The sequence below is a fragment of the Phocoena phocoena genome, chromosome 4 (assembly GCF_963924675.1).
Source record: "Phocoena phocoena chromosome 4, mPhoPho1.1, whole genome shotgun sequence".
Taxonomy (NCBI): Eukaryota; Metazoa; Chordata; class Mammalia; order Artiodactyla; family Phocoenidae; genus Phocoena; species Phocoena phocoena.
This window is the reverse complement of record NC_089222.1, coordinates 22,640,041-22,658,291: the sequence shown is the minus strand read 5'-3', so window position 1 is coordinate 22,658,291 and position 18,251 is coordinate 22,640,041. Positions and strand designations below refer to the sequence as shown.

Genomic DNA, 18,251 nt, shown 5'->3' with positions numbered 1-18,251 from the left:
GAAGAATGATTTAACCCCTCCTCGACATCCCCCACCAACATCCATTGGGAAGCAGTGGGAGATTAGAAATAGCCATCTGTAATATTAAGGATAACAAAACCCCTATATGGCTGTGCTCTTTGTTTTCACCTCTGATGGAGAAGCTGATGAGCACCTTGCCGCAGTCACACAGCCAGGAGCCAAACCGTGACCTCCGCCTTGCAAAGTAAACACCTAGAGAAAAGTGAACCCCTTTCTGCACGCGCACCATTTTTGTGAGTGTATTTTAAGGCCTACCACTGGGTGGACACGGATTTAGTTTGGGTCGGCATCCCCATGAATCAAATTTTGCTCACCAAAAGTCTGAATGTACCCAAGAGAGTAAATGGAAACAAAACCACTTGGGGAACAACACTGGGGTCCCTTTCAAAGTTCCTGTTCACTGACAAATAATATGTAGCTGAAGGGAAAGAATCTGAGAAACAGCAAGGTTCCTGACCAGGGAGATCCTAGACAGGGGACCAACCCTGTCTGGTCCTTAATTTCTCATCTGCCAAATGCAAGCAGTTGACTATGGTTCCAGCTTAATTTCCTTAGTGTAGTTCAAATAATTTTGTAAGTGATCACTAAAGTCTATTCTAAAGGGCCAATCCCTGGCATTGGGTATATTCGTTTAACAAAAGTGGCAACTATTATATATTGAGCAGCAGATATGTGCCAGATGCTTTATATGTAGCATCTTGAGACTGAAAACAATCCTGCAAGATAAGGGTTATCATCTCCATTTTACAGATGACAAAACTGAGGCTCGGAAAGCCCAAGTAACTGCCTCGAGGCCACAGAGCTGAGATTTGGGTCTGTGTGCATCTCTACGTGCAAAGTTTGTGCCTCCTTTACCCGCAGTATCACCGTGAGACTGAAAACGAATAGTCCTATAGGGACGAGAAGCCATCCCACAGACCCAGCTGTGTGAGGTGTGGGTAAGATCCAGGCCCGACTGCTGCCTGAACCACAGGGTATCTGCTAGTGACCAAACGTCCACTGGGGCCAGGCCAAGGCTGCCAGAGGGCTGCAGAAAAGTCCTTTAACCCCTCAGTTGTCTCCAGGGAAAATAAAACCTCGCTTCATGGGCAAAAGGACACGCGGCTGAGGTGGGCCCTGCCTGCGGCTCAGTCCAGGTCTCCCTGGGGGAGGACGGCACACTCCCCCAGGCTGCCCACACGTGCGAGGGACAGACACAGGGGAAGACAAAGCGTGGGCACCCGGGCAGGGGGTGTCCTGTGCCGTGGGATGCGCACATGTGGAACACTGCCACCTCCATGCTCAGACTTGACATGTCTTATTAGTACACAGCCACAAAGTGTAATGAGCGCTAATGCTGCATCAAGAAGTGTGCTAAGAGCTTTACATGAACTCCCTCATTGAATCCTCACCTTCTACACAGTAGGTATCCATACTTATCCCCATTTTGCAGATGAGGAAACTGAGACCCAGATTGGCTATACTCTACAGTGAGTGGAGCTGGGGTTCAAACACAGGCAATGGGATTTCAGAGGCTGAGAGCTTAACCTCTGCTGATGGTCCCCAACCCCCATCGTCCCCCATGGGACCTTCCGTGCTGCTGTGGATCGGGGAGGAGGACAGTGCCGAGTCCTGGAGCAGGAACCAGAACCCCAGGTCTGGGGCCAGATGGAGGCCACACCCAGGCTCAGCGATTCCAGCCTGAGCTCTCTTCCCTTGAGACCAGACTCCTGCCAAGAAGCAGTGCCTGAGAGGAGCAGGGTAAGGATGGTAGCGGTGAGACACACAGCATCCAGTGAGAGCTGCCTGGTAAACAAGGAGTCAGAGCTCTGAGCTCCCCTGGGGCGCCCACCACCATGAAGGCGCCCTGGCGCCCAGCTTGAGCAGCTCCCGGGGCAGCAGACTCAGCTCACGTCACTGAAAGCTGTACCAGCGTCTCCTCTGCCTTGTGAAGCCAGGACTGGGACGCTGGATGCAGGACAGCACCCTCCACAGAGCTGACCTGTGCAGAGGTGCTGCATGCGGACCCAGGACCCGCTGAGGGAATGGGGGCTTGAGGTGCCCCTAGTTGGGGAGGCCAATGCCCCAGCGTGTCAGGGACACAGAGCAGCCCCACCCTCAGAGGACCTTCCAGTCTGCTCTCCGTATTACAAATGGGGACACAGCCTCAGAGAAAGCAAGGGCAGGTCCAGGCACAAACCACAATTTTTCTTTCAGACTCAAGAAAACAATGCCAAGTTTCCTCTGTTTGAGGGAGTTCTACCTGCTCTCTTCAATGCATTTGCATTTCAGGAACAGAACCGGTCCTAAGCCTTGCTCTGGGCGTTCATTCCAAATTGTCAGGGTTCTCCCCAGCCTCCCCACAACCCCCTGATTCCCTGCTTTGGCCATATTGACATAGAAACTGAAGACTCACAGATAACGGGCCCCTGGGCTTCTCCGTCATTCCCAGTAGGAATTAAATCATTTTTGTGGGATCTGTGTGTGCCCCATCTCTCCCACCATTCAGTTACTCACTCCAGAAAGGCCAGGGTGGTCTGCCATACTCACCGGTGGACCCCCAATGCCTAACAGAGATGGCACACAGTAGACGTCCAATAAATAGTTTTTGAATAAAAGAAGACATTTTCACAACCATACCAGAAATTTATCTCACAAACTGGTGGTTCTTCAAGAGACCGCTTCTGAGATTGTGTATTTCTCCCAGTGACTCTCGGCACAGTCTGGAATTCCTCTTAGGGACCAATTTCCTGGGCCACCCCTCCCCCCATTCATGCCACCAGTGTCACAAGCCTGGGCACCAGTAACTCTCTTGTGAGGTCCCCCTCCCCGAAGGTAACTTCTACCTGCAGGACAATCTCTCCTCTTGCTGTCCTGGGCTTGGTTCTCTTCCCCTGGGGGTGAGATCTGTTCAATTCTGTGTCTGCTCACAGAGCCATTGATTTCGGGCAAGTGGTGGTGTCCAGGGACCAAGAAGGGATGACCAGCATGCCAGGAGGGAGGGGCCTCCCAGGACACACATGTCCCAGTGAAGGGCAGAGGTCACCGTAGAAGGCTGAATCTTTTTATTCCCAATCCTGCATCACCTTCCTCATCTACCCAGCACCTTTCCTATATCAGAGGTGTCATGATGGGCTCTTAAGGGCACAAACTCTGGGAAGGGTCCATGCAGTAGAAAGGGGGCTCTTCATTTCATATGTCTTGTTCAGAGGGTCCACTTCTGCGCCTGCCTGCAGAGGTCCATGACTTAGCTCCCATGGGGCCAAGCATCACATTAACAACAAAATCATCTAATATTCCACAAGTCACGCCCGCATTTGCCTTATTTTTACAAGGGTCTGGCACTGTTAGGTAACACCTACCTGCCTCCACCCCTTCCATCCCATTCTCTACTCAGCAACACCACGTGTCCTTCTGCAATGATGTCACTCCCCTGCTTAAGCCCCTCAGCACTCCCCGTAACCTCCAGGCTGAACGTCAAGGAGTAAGTACCCTTACCAAACAGCCCTTGCCCAATTCACTGTCAGCCTTAACCCCTGATACCCTGTGTCTCCTACTGTCCATTTCAGCCTCAGAACAGCTGCACCTGCCTGGCTGCCGCACCATCCGGGCCTCTGCACACACAGCTCCCCTGATTCTCTGCTCACCTGGCACCTCTTCTGGGTCACCAGCCTCCATCTCCAGGTAGGGCTCATCTCTCTTTCTTGCGGAGCTGCACATCACACATAGATCTGTCCTGGCACCTACTTGTGACACTGTGTTGACTCTGCCTGTCTCTCTGTCCCTCCCGACTGTCAGTCCTCTACAGGGGCAGCCTGCACCCCATTCAGCTCTGATGCGACCAGAGGGGCCAGGGCCCGAGGACAACCTGAGCTTCACAAACATGTGGGGCTTTGTAATATCTATAAAAGGCACAAGAAATCCTGTCGCATTTCTTTGATGATGCTTCTTGACTTGCCCACGTTCAATCACTTGATTTCTTAAAAAATCTTACTTAGAAATGACTCTGAGGGACTTCCCTGGCTGTCCAGTGGTTAAGACTCTGCACTTCTACTGCAGGGGGCACGGGTTCGATCCCTAGTTGGGGAACTAAGATCCTGCATGCCATGGGACGCCAAAAAAGGAGAGCTGACTCTGAGCCCTTTTTGCTGAGAGATCGCACATGGACCATTACATCAGTTCAGGGCAAGCAACCCAACCACCCACAAAAGCTCATCAGCCCATTGAGGTCTCCCCCACCCTTACATGTATTTGTACAGCTAAGGAGCTGGGTAGGACTGCAAGCAGCAGGGCAGAGGAGCCCCCCTAGGAGGATGGCCTGGAGCACAGCAGGCCATGTGGACACAGTCAGGCAGACCAAGGAGCCAAAGCATTATTAATGTAGGAGGCGCCTCTCACCTGCACAGGGATGGCTCAGGCCTCTGCAGCCCGTGCTTCTCCCCTCCTCACCCAGTAGGCTGCCTGGCTCCTCCTAGAGTCACCTGGGAAAGTGAGGGGCCTCCAGCACCTCTATGCTTCTCTTATCTCGGGCATCCAGGCTGCACCCCAGCCACAGGCTCTGCCCCATTGCCACTGCCTCCAAGGGTCCCCTCTACCCTGGAGTGGACCTGGAGTTCCCGGTATAATCTTCCACTTTCACCCATCAAGACAGCTTGGCATGCACCATGTTCTCTCAGCATCTCTCCAGGCCACTTGTCTTCAGAAGCGCAGTGCCCAGGTCCCAGCTCTGCCCACTGCCAGGCTAGGTGCACTGTATTCTCACTCTGATTCTGTGCTTCTCCCCCAGAGGTGTGCTGGATGGCTTTTTTTTCTTTTCTTTTTTATTTTATACTTGCATATAGCTGATTTACAATGCTGTGTTAGTTTCAGGTGTACAGCAAACTGATCCAGTTATACATATATATGTATCTATTCTTTTTCAAATTCTTTTCCCCTTTAGGTTATTACAGAATATTGAGCAGAGTTCCCTGTGCTACACAGTAGGTCCCCGTTGGTTATCTATTTTAAATATAGCACTGTGTGTACACGTCAATCACAAACTGCCAATCTATCCCTCCCCCCAACCCTTCCTCCCTGGTAACCATAGGTTCATTCTCTAAGTCTGTGAGCCTGATACAAATGAATTTATCTACAAAACAGAAACAGACTCACAGACTTAGAGAACGAACCGTATTTCATGGTTAACCTTCAATGGTTCCACACTGTAACCTGAACTAATGTATTAACAAGGGAGAACGGCTCCATTCTGGACATGAATGGGGGGTCTTCTTGCCTTAAATCCCTAAGAAATGCACCCCTTATGGGTAGAACAGCGGGTACCGTGGCATGTGGGTAAAAGTGTTTGGACCCATAAAAAGAGGGGACTTCATGGCACCCCCTCAAATCATCCCAAAGTAGTTCCATGGACGCCCTTAGTGCTCCTGGAACATGAATTAAAAGCTAGCAGTAGGATTCTTTCTTGTCTTGTCTTGTTATGGCACAGTCCTGTGACTGAAGAGGATGTTTGACTTCGACATCGCCTAGGCGTGTTCTTCCCAGTGTTTGCTTATGCAAGCAGGACTAACCAGGAATGTTTTGGAGAAGCCTTTTCTTCCAGCTCTACAAACACTGGCCAATGCCCCTACATCTTCTCCTTTAGCCGAAATAGATATCACTAATGTTGCTGAGTTACCTGTAGTTTTGACAAGACCAAGTGGATTAAATCCTCAGGCCAAGAATTCCCAAGATTATCAGGCCTTAACAGTTCATGACAATCTGACTCTAAAAATTTGCAGTGAGATCCTAACATGTCCATATTCACCAGAAATTCGGGTCTATACGAAAGCCTTGAGTTCTTTAGAACTCAGGAGCAGTCTTGCTAAAGATCTTCTAGTTCTATTGAATGAGATTCTGGAGCAAGTAAAAGAGAGAACGTGTCTGAGAGCCTTGCAGAAAATCAAGGTTCAGTTAGAAAAAGGAAATGAAGAACATGGTGACCAAGCTATAATGGCACAGGAAGACGACACAACTACAACTGTTTTTCAAAGTGAAGATGAAAAGAATAAAGAAGTATATGTAACTCCTGTCAAGAATGTAAAAGCATCCCGAACGAAATCCACGCAGCAAAGGACCAACAGAGGACAGAGAAAAGTGATAGCTTCAGCTAGAACGAACAGGAGACGTCAGACTGTCGAGGCTGAGGTTGACTCTGAAAGTGATCATGAGGTTCCAGAGCCAGAATCAGAAATGAAGATGAGGGCTTCCCTGGTGGCGCAGTGGTTGAGAGTCCGCCTGCCGATGCAGGGGCACGGCTTTGTGCCCCGGTCCGGGAAGATCCCACGTGCCGCGGAGCGGCTGGGCCCGTGAGCCATGGCCGCTGAGCCTGCGCGTCCGGAGCCTGTGCTTCGCAGTGGGAGAGGCCACAACAGTGAGAGGCCCGCGTACCGCAAAAAAAAAAAAAAAAATAGAAAGAAATGAAGATGAGACTACCAAGACGAGCCAAGACAGCGGCACTAGAAAAAGTAAACTTAACCTTGCACAATTTCTCAGAGAAGATAAAAATTAGGAGAAGATATGATGGAGGTGGAGTCCTTTGAAAAATGTCCTTTAAAATTACATTCAGTTCTTTGCTTTAATAAAGTTACCCTTGTATGAAAAAAAAAAAAAAAACTAAAACCTAGCCCCAACATACAGAGCCACACTCATGTACACACAGCCCACCCAGCCCCCATTAGAACATCAGGTACACACCGCGGACGGGGAATTTTCTAACAGAACAGGGCTTGCAGGTGTCTCAGAGCTAAGTGTAGAGTGAAACAAGCCTGGCTCCTGGCAAGGTTGCGGGTAAACCGCATCACTGAGTCACTTGCGTGGACCTGGCTCTCCTGACCTGCTTTCAGGCCATCATCAGCACACACCCACCCTTAGAATCCACTTCCTCTCAGGGCTCTGTGGTGGAGTTAAGCTCTTCTGGAAGCTTCCGACCCCTTCAGCCCACAGGAGCATTAAGGAGCACAGGGGCAGTAACTCAGGCTACTTAAGAGTATGCAATAACATCATGGCACTTAAGAGGCAGGGGACCGTCTGCGTAGCTCAGCACGATGCTTCCCCCGTGGAGAGAGACCCAGGGAAACTACGGCTCCAGGAAGCATTGGGGGCATCAGATGGGAGAAGCTGGGAGCCCCACATCTTAAAAGTTATTATCTCACAGGAGAGTAGTTTTTTTTCTCCACCTGGTATCTAAACACGGGGTGGAAATGAGTGCTGGGTAGAGAAGGGAGCACACGAGCACTTAAGTCATTTATAGTTTACATTTTTACGGCACAGCAGAGACCGGCATCCATTTTCCACCTGCAATTAGACGACGGAGCAGGCTGCCAAGTCTCCATGTAAATAGTGCCTATTAAAAAAGTCGACACCACGCGATGGCTGATCAACACCGAGGATTTATTCACTGAGCTAACAGCGGTTTTTACTTTTGCCATTACGCGGGGTGATACATAATAATTTAGATAATGCACCCGGCCAGATACACTTAAAACTCTGGTGTCAGAGTCCTGCCTTAGAGGCCAACCAGCCCTGGGGGAGGAGGGATGAGGCTCCCGGTCACAGCAGAAAGCCTGGAGCCTGCTGGCCTTGGACCTGCCATCCCGGGTGGGATGTGGCCCATATGGCACCCAAGGGGAGGACCTGGGCCAGAACCACTGCCTTTCTCCTTCCCTCGCAGCACTCTGAGCCTGTCTGCAGGCCAGGACCCTCACTCTCCTCGTGTATCAACAGGGACAAGACAGCCATCACAGGGGACAGAGCGGGGGCAGTCTGCGAAACTAAAATGAGCTACTTGATGGCAGGTTTACGGAGATTCAATTATTCATAAACGCATGTGTGTACGTGCATGAGGGTTCTACCTGAATACACATGTGTGCACACAAGGAAAGCCCCTCCCCTACTCCCTCCAGTACAGGCAAGACGCCGCCTCCATCTAGGGTGGGGTCTCCTCAGAGACTTTTTTCATTTGTTTCACTTGTCTGGCACCAGATGGTGTTTAACGCCTTTGCTGAGTTCTGGTGGCAGGTATTGAATTTCCCCCTCAGCATTAACCCGTTCTTTGTGTTGGGCCCCTGGGTGAAGACCTAGGCTGGCGATGCTGGGCGAGGCACTCGGACAGGTTTTTCGTGGGAATGATGCTCTGGGGACAACAGGGACAAGCTCTATGCACTCCACAGGGTTTTAACCCCCCTCAAGTTGTGACATCTCCCAAATCTGTGCTCCCTGGGCATCTCCCTCAAAATAAGGGAGCACAGTTTGGCACGCCCCCCAGAACACTCATCACCTACTGCCCCAGCCCAATTCTCCTTCTCCTGTACCAACAGGCATGGGCATCCCCAACGTACCCAGGAGCCAGACCCACCCTGACTTTCCCCTTCATCACTCATGCAATGGGTTCTGATTCCTACTAGTTCCTCTGGCTAAGTATCTCCCCACTCCAGACCTCCTCTCCATCCCCACTTCTGCCACCAAATTTGTCATTTCCTACCTGGATAAATATAATTGTCTCCCAACGCCCAGTCTCCCAATCCACCATCTGGCCCTCCTCAGCATCCTTCTAATATATAAATCCAATTATGTCCTTCTTCTAAATACTCTAAACTCTTCAGTGACTCCCACCAAAAGCAGGATGAAGTACAAACAAATAGGATGTGTGTGTGTGTGTGTGTGTGTGTGTGTGTGTGTGTGTGTGTATGGATAGATAGATAGATGGATAGATAGAACTGGTTCATGACATTATATAGGCTGGCAAGTCCAAACTCTGGAGGGTAGGCTAGCAGTCTGGAGTCCCAGGAAAGAGCCAGTTCAAGTTTGAAGTCCACATGCTGCAAAATTCCTTCTTGCTCAGGGTAGGTTGCTCTTTTGTTCTATGAAAGTCTTCAACTGATTGAACGAGGTCCACCACACTAAGGAGGGCAATCTGCTTTACTCAAAGCCCACCAACTTAAATGTTAATCTCATCGAAAAACACCCTCACAGAAACATCCAGAATAATGTCAGGTTAAATATCTGGGCACTGTGACCCCACCAAATTGAAACATAAAATTAACTATCACACAGTCTCTCTTCTATAATGATGAGTTGAGGCTTCAGGAAGCAAGCAAGACTGATCTTTCTCCTGCATGACCAGGGCAGAGTGCTGGTGGCTCTACACAGAGTATAGAGTGAGTGGCTCTACACAGAGGAAACTTTTTATTTTCCACAACCTGCACTGCTATGACCCGGTCCAAACACCATCATCTCTTTCTCAGGTCACTGCAACATCCTCCTGATGGGTCCTCTGGCTTTCTGACCTGCTCCTACTTAGTTTACTGTCCCTATACAGCTGGGGAAGGTGGAACTTCTCCATGGTATTACCACGTGTGTTGTGACAGTGTTTGTCCTGGACTATCTTTTTGAGGACGTTTATAGAAACAGATTCGGAGGATAGAGATAGTATCTCCTTCCTGGGTAGAGGGCAGATTGTCTCCTGAACAAGATGATAAAGATGCTGTCTTACTCCAGGACAAACTTGGAGCAGCTTTGCCAATAGCCCCTTATAAGACTGTGGGTTCCTAAGCCCGGGGTTCCTCAGCAGTGACACACACCCACTGTGTGCACAGCATCCACCTGGGCTGCTCCGAATGGCCCCGGTAGAACTCAGGGAGCAAGGGGAATGGTTGTGAACGAGAGTCAGGGGCTGTGCTGCCTGGTATCCTGTGAGTAATAAAATCCTTTATCTCTAACCAGGAGGCTTGTGTCTGCCAACATCTATGAGACTGTGGCAGGTGAATTTGTTAGCTTGGAAGCGGACTCTTCACGATTTTTGACATACAGCAGTCCAATCGCTCATTTATTATCTAAGTCAGGTCACGTTGCTCCTCTACTCAAACTCCTGCAATGACCCTCATCTCACTCAGAGGAAAACGCAAAGCCCCTACAATGGCTGCAAGGCCCTGCAGAAGCCCACCTCCCACCCCCATCAGGCCTCTGACCTCATCTCCTCTCTTCCCCCATCCTTCACTCTCCTCCAGACACAGTGGCCTCCTCACTGACCCTCAGACACACACCAGGCACATGTCCTACTGTGGACTTTATACCGCCTGTCCCATCGGCTGGACGCCCTTCCCCTCATCCACGTTGCTCCCTCCCTTCCCCACCTCCTTCACATCTTTGCTCAATGTCACCTTCTCACCGAGACCATCCTGAATGCCTATGTAAAACCACACCCTCCCTGCCATCACAGGCCCCCAGTGCTACCTCCCTAAGCCCTGGATCCCCAAAGGGCTCCCCACCTGCACAGATGCCTCCCCAAGTGTGGCCTTCTTGGGTCACTTTCCCCAGTCTCAACATCACCCTTGCCCCAGGCAAAAGTGCCCTGGTCACAGCCCCACCCCTGACAATGCCTGATGATAAAGGAGGGCACCCAAGGTTCTCTCAGCTTCAGAAAGGGAAAGGTCACCTGGGACATGATAACAGAGAGAAAGAAGCAGCTCTTCACTCAGCAAAAGGGCAGCGCATTGGCTGGTCCTGGAGGCTGGTGGAGGGAGCAAGGGGTGACTGGCACTGGCTGGTATAAATGTCTGCCTCCCAGGAGCTGCAGATATACTTGGGGAGGGAGACGTGGCCCAGGGCTGCGCTCCAGCCCGGCGTCCGGAAGGAGACTATAGTGATTCAGGCGTTCGAGGCACACGTGGACCCCGCTCCCCACCTCCAGCACAGGCTGGGAGCATCTGGAAGACTCAGCTTATTTTTCCAACTGGTCCATTTTCTACAGCATCTCATACTCTTTCCAGTTACAGCTTCGAGTTTGGTGATGATGACAGGCTTGCTCTGCTATTTATGCTTCTGATTATTTTTAGTGTTTCGCGATTAAATTTTCTTAAATTACAACTTTAGACCCAGGCATCAGATTGTCTGTAACGTGCCACGGTGTGTTCATATGTGCCATTTATATATATTTGGGTTGCAATAGCCTCAGAAAAAAAAGACATTTCAATAGTTGGCACCCAAAGCCCTTGTTTCCATATCACCCACCCGTTTCCATGCACTTCTTTTCTATTCCCACACTCAGTGATGCCCTCCATATCCTTGTAAGCCCAAACACAGAGCTGGGCGAAGTAACTAAGCCCTCGTTCAAAGCCACCAGAACTCGTCGGCCTTTTCCCATCACCTCAGCACCCCACCGTGGGCTGGGTCCACGGTTAGCACAGCCTGCGATTCTGCCCTCAGCCCCGGGGCCCAGAGCTGCAGCCCCTTCTACTGTTTTCTCTCACCCAGAAATAGATTCATCAATTCCCAGAAAGGCTACCTGAAGTGACGTGGTTTACCTTCTGACTCAGGGCCCACCATGCTCCCCATTGATGCTCTCCTAAGGCAGTTCCCCTCCCACAGTCGTGCCTGGACCATCCACCCACTGCACAGGCCCTCTTCCCTTGGCTCTACCAGGATGCACTGCCCTGACAGCCCCTGGCTTTTCTCCCTCCTGCCGCCTGGACCAGGTCAGCACTCTTTCCCCGACGGACACATTCACCCATGGCTGTGTAGCTGTAACGGCCACCCTCCATGCCTCTGTCTCCGGCCCCACCTCCAGACCACATTTCCAGGGCCAGCTCCGCTTCTGTGTAGATGCACCTTGGAATTTCAGGCTCACTGGCTTCCCTCTAAAGCGCCTCCCGCCTCCTGACCTCCCTCGCTGGGTTAATGCAGTCTGCAGCTGCTCAGTCACCCGGGGTAAGCCCGCGGGATCAAGGGCACTGGCTGTCACTCACCGCATACCTTTTCCAGCCCTTCTGACTCGCCTGCCTCACCACAGAGGCAGCGAAAGCTAATGGCTCGCCTTTCTTGCAGCTGGAGGTGGTCATGAGACACGATTCTGTCCAATGAGTTAGAGACAGACGTCTGCTGGGGTGTCTGAGAAAGCTTTTACTGTCCTGAAAATATGGACCCATGCAGCCGGCTACCCTTTCTCCTTTCAGCTTCCCAGTCCCCCCAAATCCCCCCAACACTGAAGTGCACCTGGAGCCGCTGCAGCAGCCCTGAGGCCCCGGGCACAGCAAGTACACGGCCAACAGCTGAAGGGGGAAAGAGACCGCTGGGGACTTTGGTGGCGCGGCTGAGGGATCCCCCAAGCTCTGAACAGCCTGTCTCCAGATTGCTTCTCCTAAGAGAGAAAGAGATGTCTGCATTGTGTTTTCTGGCACATCCTTACTGATCCACTTAGTTCCTTCTTATCTCTTCTCCCTCCGCTCCCTGGCTTGCTTGCAGCAGACCTTCTCACTCAATTGCTCTCTCCCTTTTTTCTCTCTCTTCCTCTCTCCTGTCTCTCATCACTGTCTCTTCAAGTGCTTGCTTTCTGAGCACCCACTCTGGACAGGCTCTGTGCTTCAAAGAAGCAGGAGACAGTGGCGTCCTTAGTGCAGGGCGGTGCGGACAGGCTAGGTTCCCCGTGCACCTTCCGCCGTGCTGAGCCTCGTCAAGTCTCCTGTCGTGGTTCCTTCTGCCTTCTTCAGCGGCTTCCTGCACACCCCCAGAGAAAGCGGCATCTCGGATCTCCTCCTCTGATGGACTGCAATGACCCTCATCTCCCTCAGAGGCATCTCTGGCCTTACTCTCCTGACTAGGATGGTTCTGTATCCCAGAGCTGGGGTCCTCTCCCTCACAGCCCCCGCTCTCAGGCTGCGCCGGCCACTTGAGCCCTCGGCTCAGCACTTAGAACCCCCCTGTCCCCAGACACTCATTCTTCCTGCAGGGACTCTATGAAACCCTGTTGTGAGGGCAGCAGTGGCCAGGGAAAGGGGCCCTGTGTTCCAGGGGTTTAGGAAGGACCAGGGTTACATTCTGGCACGTCTTCCAGAGACAAACGGTCCTGTGGGAGTCATCAGAAGGGCCAGGCCAGGAAGGTTATGAGCGCTAAGTAAACATACACTCTGTGCTAAGCCCTGGGCCGGTGGCATCCATGTATTACCTCTCTTTTTTTTTATTGAAGTATAGTTGATTCACAATGTTGCATTAGTTTCAGGTGTACAGAAGAGTGATTCCGGTGAATATATATATATTCTTTATCAGATTCTTTTCCTTTATAGGTTATTACAAGGCAGTGAATGTAGTTTCCTGTGCTATACAGTAGGTCCTTGTTGCTTATCTATTTTCTATATAGTAGTGTATATCTGTTAATCCCAACTTCCTAATTTATCCCTACCTGCCTCTTTCCCTTTTGGTAACCACAGTTTGTGTTCTATGTCTATGAGTCTATTTCTGTTTTGTAAATAAGTTCATTTGTATCATTTCTTTTAGATTCCATACATAAGTGATATATATTTGTCTTTCTCTGTCTGACTTACTTCACTTAGTATGATAATCTCTAGATGTACCCATGTTGCTGCAAATGGCATTATTTCATTCTTTTTTGTGGCTAAATAATATTCAAAAAGTCTACAAATAATAAATGCTGGAGAGGGTGTGGAGAAAAGGGAACCCTCCTACACCGTTGGTGGGAATGTAAATTAGTGCAGCCACTATGGAGAACAGTATGGAGGCTCCTTAAAAAACTAAAAATTACCATATAAGTTACCATAAGATCCAGCAATCTCACTCTTGGGCATGTATCTGTAAAAGACAAAAACTCCAATTCAAAAAGATACATGCACCCCAATGTTTATAACAGTACTATTTACAATTGCCAAGACATGGAAGCAACCTAAGTGTCCATCAGCAGATGCATGGACAAAGAAGATGTGGTACATTATCTCATTTTTAAGTGCACAGCTGGGATAGTTGTATACAGAATGGATTCCAAGGCTCAGAGAGATTCAGCAGTGGGTCTGGAGTCACACAGCAAATAATGGGCAGATCCATGGTCTGAGGTAAAGAGAAATGGGGTTGGAGGAGCTGGTGATCTGTAGGTCAAGGTGGCAGACAGGCATGTCCTGGAGCAGAGGATACCCTCTCCCCATGCTCTGTCACTGGCTCCTCAGCTCTGCTGAGGTACCCTCCCAGAACCGGGCACCCACAGACGCCAGCAGAGTAGCTGTAACAGACATGACTCTAGCACTGCCACACCACCAGTCAAGGGTTATAGATCCTTGGCAATGTTGCACCCTAACCAGCTGCCATGTTAGCAGTGCTTGGCGCCAGGAGGGTCCCTGGGTCCCTGGGTCTGAGGAAGAGGGTCTGCGGAAGCAGCCTGCCTGCCAGGGCACCTCAAGTTCTAAATGTGGGGAAATGGCCCTGGGCAGGTGGGGAGGGGTCCTGGTTCTCTGAGCGCAGACCAATCCCCCAGGTGACACGTCTGTAACCTCTGGAACACACAGGCCACTCAGCTGCGTCTGTGGGGTAAAGACAAAGGGATCTCCAAATCTGCAATACGAGGAGCCCTTCTTTTTTCAAACTGTTTTATAAATGCCAAAGTGCTTTCATATCCACTGTTTCATCGGGGCCTCACAACAATCAAGGCAGCATTATTTTTCTAATTTCCTACACAAACAGCATCAAAGCAAGGCCCCAAGAGGCTGGCTGTGCTGAGGACCACACAACTTTAGAGTGCAGTGGACAGCGGTAACAGTCAACTTTGTCACCCTGAATTTCCTTCTGGTTTCCAGTGGGACTCCGGGCCCAGAGAACCCCACCTCCTTGGGCACAGCAGGCGGTTCAGGGAAGGGCCTGGGACCCCAGTCAGGCCGCTCAGAATCCTCCATTCACATTTGATGGAGTCCTCAAGAGAGAGCTAAACATACACCTGGAGCAACTGAGCACCACCACCCTCCCCAGAAGAACGCCTGCCAGAGAACGAGGCCAGGTTACAAGAAATCCAGGCCTAGAAATGGGAAGATGAATTTCTGGGAACCATCATGGAGCACACAAATCCAGCCATGTCTGAAGCCCCTCCCACCGCTGGAATTTTCATGTGTGGGTGAGTCAATATATTCTCATCTTAGTTAGGACAGAAAAAGTCTCTTACACCAACACAAAGAATAAGACCAAGGCCTCCTAATTGGTGGCAAGGGCACAGAAATCTCCTGAAAGACAGAAGAGAAAATGAAAGAAAAGCATAAGACAACCACAGACAGGTACTTTCACTCAACCAACGACTATGTGAATTCGACAAAGCACCACGCTCATTGGTTGGAAAGACAGCCCAACAGACAGGATTCCTGTCTTCAGGGAGCTTAATAGAACAGGACAGGTACAGACACTTTGGAAGGGCTGGGGGGTGGCAACAATAATAATACAGAACTAATCTGATGGAGAGTCAGGAAAGACTTTCTGAGAATGTCACATTTAAATTGAAACTGAAGGATGATCAAATGCAAACCCCATGAAGCAAAATCTGGGCAGGTACAAGAGCACAGGTGAAACTCCATTGCCGAGACAGAAGTTTCGTTACCAGTGACTCACGCATATTGGGGCATTTTTGTGTGTGGGAGCCATGGGGATTCTACACTTTCTTTTATAATTTGGACGTAAATATATATGAAAATCTTTCCAAAATAATCAGACAAGCATGCCAAGAAATATTTACAAGAACCTTTGTTGCAGCAACAGTTATAACAACAGAAACTTACGATAACTGAAATTTTAAACTAACAGAATATACCGATATGCCCTTACAATTGAAAGATATTTTAAAAGACAGTGTAGACACACATTTATTGACTTGGAAGGATGTACATGTCTAGGAGAAATAAGCGGGTCTCAAAGACTATATATAGGATGATTTCATGTATTGAGTGCAAAAGAGGAATTCAATAAATATTTACTGAATGAATGGCAAATAAATACCTCTGAACAGATAAACATCAAACAAAATGTTTGCTGTCATTATTTCTGGGTGATGGGATTATTGGTGATTTTAAATCGTTTTCTAGACCTGCTTATCTGAACTAATTTTTGGTACCGTGCACACGAATTACTTGCACAATAAAGAGGAGTGAAAAGAAATCTTTCCAAAGCAATCAATGACTCAATAAGGTCAGTTTTAAGATCGAGACGTATAATTAGGACACGGGACCTTAAAACAAAACAAGAAATAGTGTGGCTGGACAAGCAAAATAAATAAGAAAATGTTCCTCCTCTAAACGTGGAACAGAAATAAACCTTTCTTCAATGTCACAGCCAGAATTTGTTTAGCAGAAGCCCATGACATATTTCATATTTCTTCAGCAATCTGTAACACAGCACATTAGTTAAATTGTCATAAAGGAAAACATTTATATTGATGCAAAAATGAAGTCAACAGGCTTGTGTTTGTATGGTGCCAACAAAACCATCTTTAAAAAGTCTATATATGCCAAACATTTAAATATTGAGGCAAATCTGCAAACAAATGCCCTTTGGACCAACTTCTGGGGTGACTGATCGTCCCCCATGTTTCTCCCAGATGTTTTAGCAGAATAGAGAATACGGCCTCAGACGACCAAGCCAGTGGCTGGGTAGAATCACAGCCAGTTACACTGTCACCATCACTAAGAGTATGTGCTGGGCAAATAACACCACCCACTCTCTGATGTCCTTTTGAAACCAAACTGTAATCCTCCGCTTGTTCGTATCATTGGGAAAATTCTGTTAACTTTGAAACTCTGGAGGTCCTGATAGAGGCAAAGCACTGCCTCTGATCCTGGCAGATTTGAAGAAAGCCGACCGCAGGTGTTATGAAGCTCCTGACAAATGGGGGGCTCCGGGCCCTGGGGACCCCTATAAATTGCAAGAACAGCTGCCTGCTCCTCCCTTGCGACAGCGTGGAAGTTCACAGGAGTCTGGAGATGTCAGGAGAGGCACACTGCAGGAGCGGGAAGTGAGCTGAGCCTTGGAACACTAACCAAAAGGAAAAGGATGCCAGGGCCAAGGGTGCCAGGGACATGGTACACTGAAAAGACCTGGGTTGTAGCTTCTGGGAGCTGGCCAGCTCATAGCTGCTCCCTTAAAGAAGCATGGGACACTCATGGGGCAAACTCAAGGACTTGGGAAAGAAGAAGGGCCATCACCCCACAGAATCATGCCCCCAACACTACTCGCCCTGTGCTGGAATCAGCTATTTACATGTGGTCATTCTCCGCTGGAACACGAGCTCCTAGTAAGATTGTCCCCTATTAGGCCTGGCATCCTTGAGGCTGGCACAGTATCTGACCAAGAGTCTTCAACTCAGTAACTATTGGCAGTTAAATGAGTAGATGAATGCCTAAAATAAAAATTGCATCTCCCCCAAGGCTAGGTTCTAAGTCCGCACAGGCTATGAAAATCATGGGTGGTCAGGCAGGTAGGGCTCTGCGTGTGAGTCCTGGTGAGCAGAGGGTGAAAGAAGGTCTAGGAGGCTGGTAAGATAATTTGAGGCAGCCTGAGGAAATGAGTCAGAAGCTGGATTAACAGGAAATCCCTTAAATTGCCCAGACCGTATATAGAACCAGCCAGCATCCTTCTTCCACTATTGGACAAGGTCACTGGTTCTTCTATTAAGGCCAGAGGAAGTGGTTACCAGCTCACAGAGGGTTACCATGGGGCACAGAGTCACATATGCACACAGAAGTATGCAAACACAAGGACACATTTGGCATTGCAAGGTTCTCACACCATGGCGGGTACTTGGGAACCTAGGCCAGCCTGAGCCTCCTGCTTCCCCCAGGCCTGCTTACTCTGCAGCCCACCTGCTTGGAGTGGAATGCTGGAATCCCTAGCATTATTTCAACTGTTCTTTTTCTCTCCTTTTCAAAATTGCTGGAAGCACAAATAAATGAAGGAATTAAATTCATAGATGATGGGACTCAACTATATTCCGGTACGTGAATTACCATAAGCTCAAAAAGAAACAGGGATGAGATGGGATGAGATAGGATGGGGAGAAGAAAAATGCTCCACCTTAGAGGACAGCCCTGGCCAGCGGCCCCGATGGGTACCACTCATGCTGTGCTAACCATGCCAGCTGCCAGAACACCTGCCTCTCCTGCTCCCCTGTGTCCTGTTTCCACACCCATCTAATCAGGCCCTGGCCTGAGCATATACTCTTAATGATTCAGTCCCAAATGAGGCCTGCGTGCTCCTGGACACACCTATGTTTCTCTGCATGCTGTTTCTTCAGCAAGCCCGGCAGCTTGGGGAAGCCATCCAGCAAGATGAACGATCCCCCACCCCATTCCATCTTATTTTCAGATTCCCTAGTGAGTGATAGACGAAGAGGGCTCCATGGTGGGCCAAGCAGGAATAAAAGGGCAGGAACGGGCATAGATATATAGTTACATATCACTATCAGTGCC

General features: G+C 49.5%; 1 pseudogene; it reads left to right on the top strand.

Annotated features, from left to right (window-relative positions):
• The first annotated feature begins 1,582 nt into the window (after positions 1 to 1,582).
• On the top strand, positions 1,583 to 6,544 carry LOC136121928 (condensin complex subunit 3-like; annotated as a pseudogene).
• The last annotated feature ends 11,707 nt before the right edge of the window (positions 6,545 to 18,251 follow it).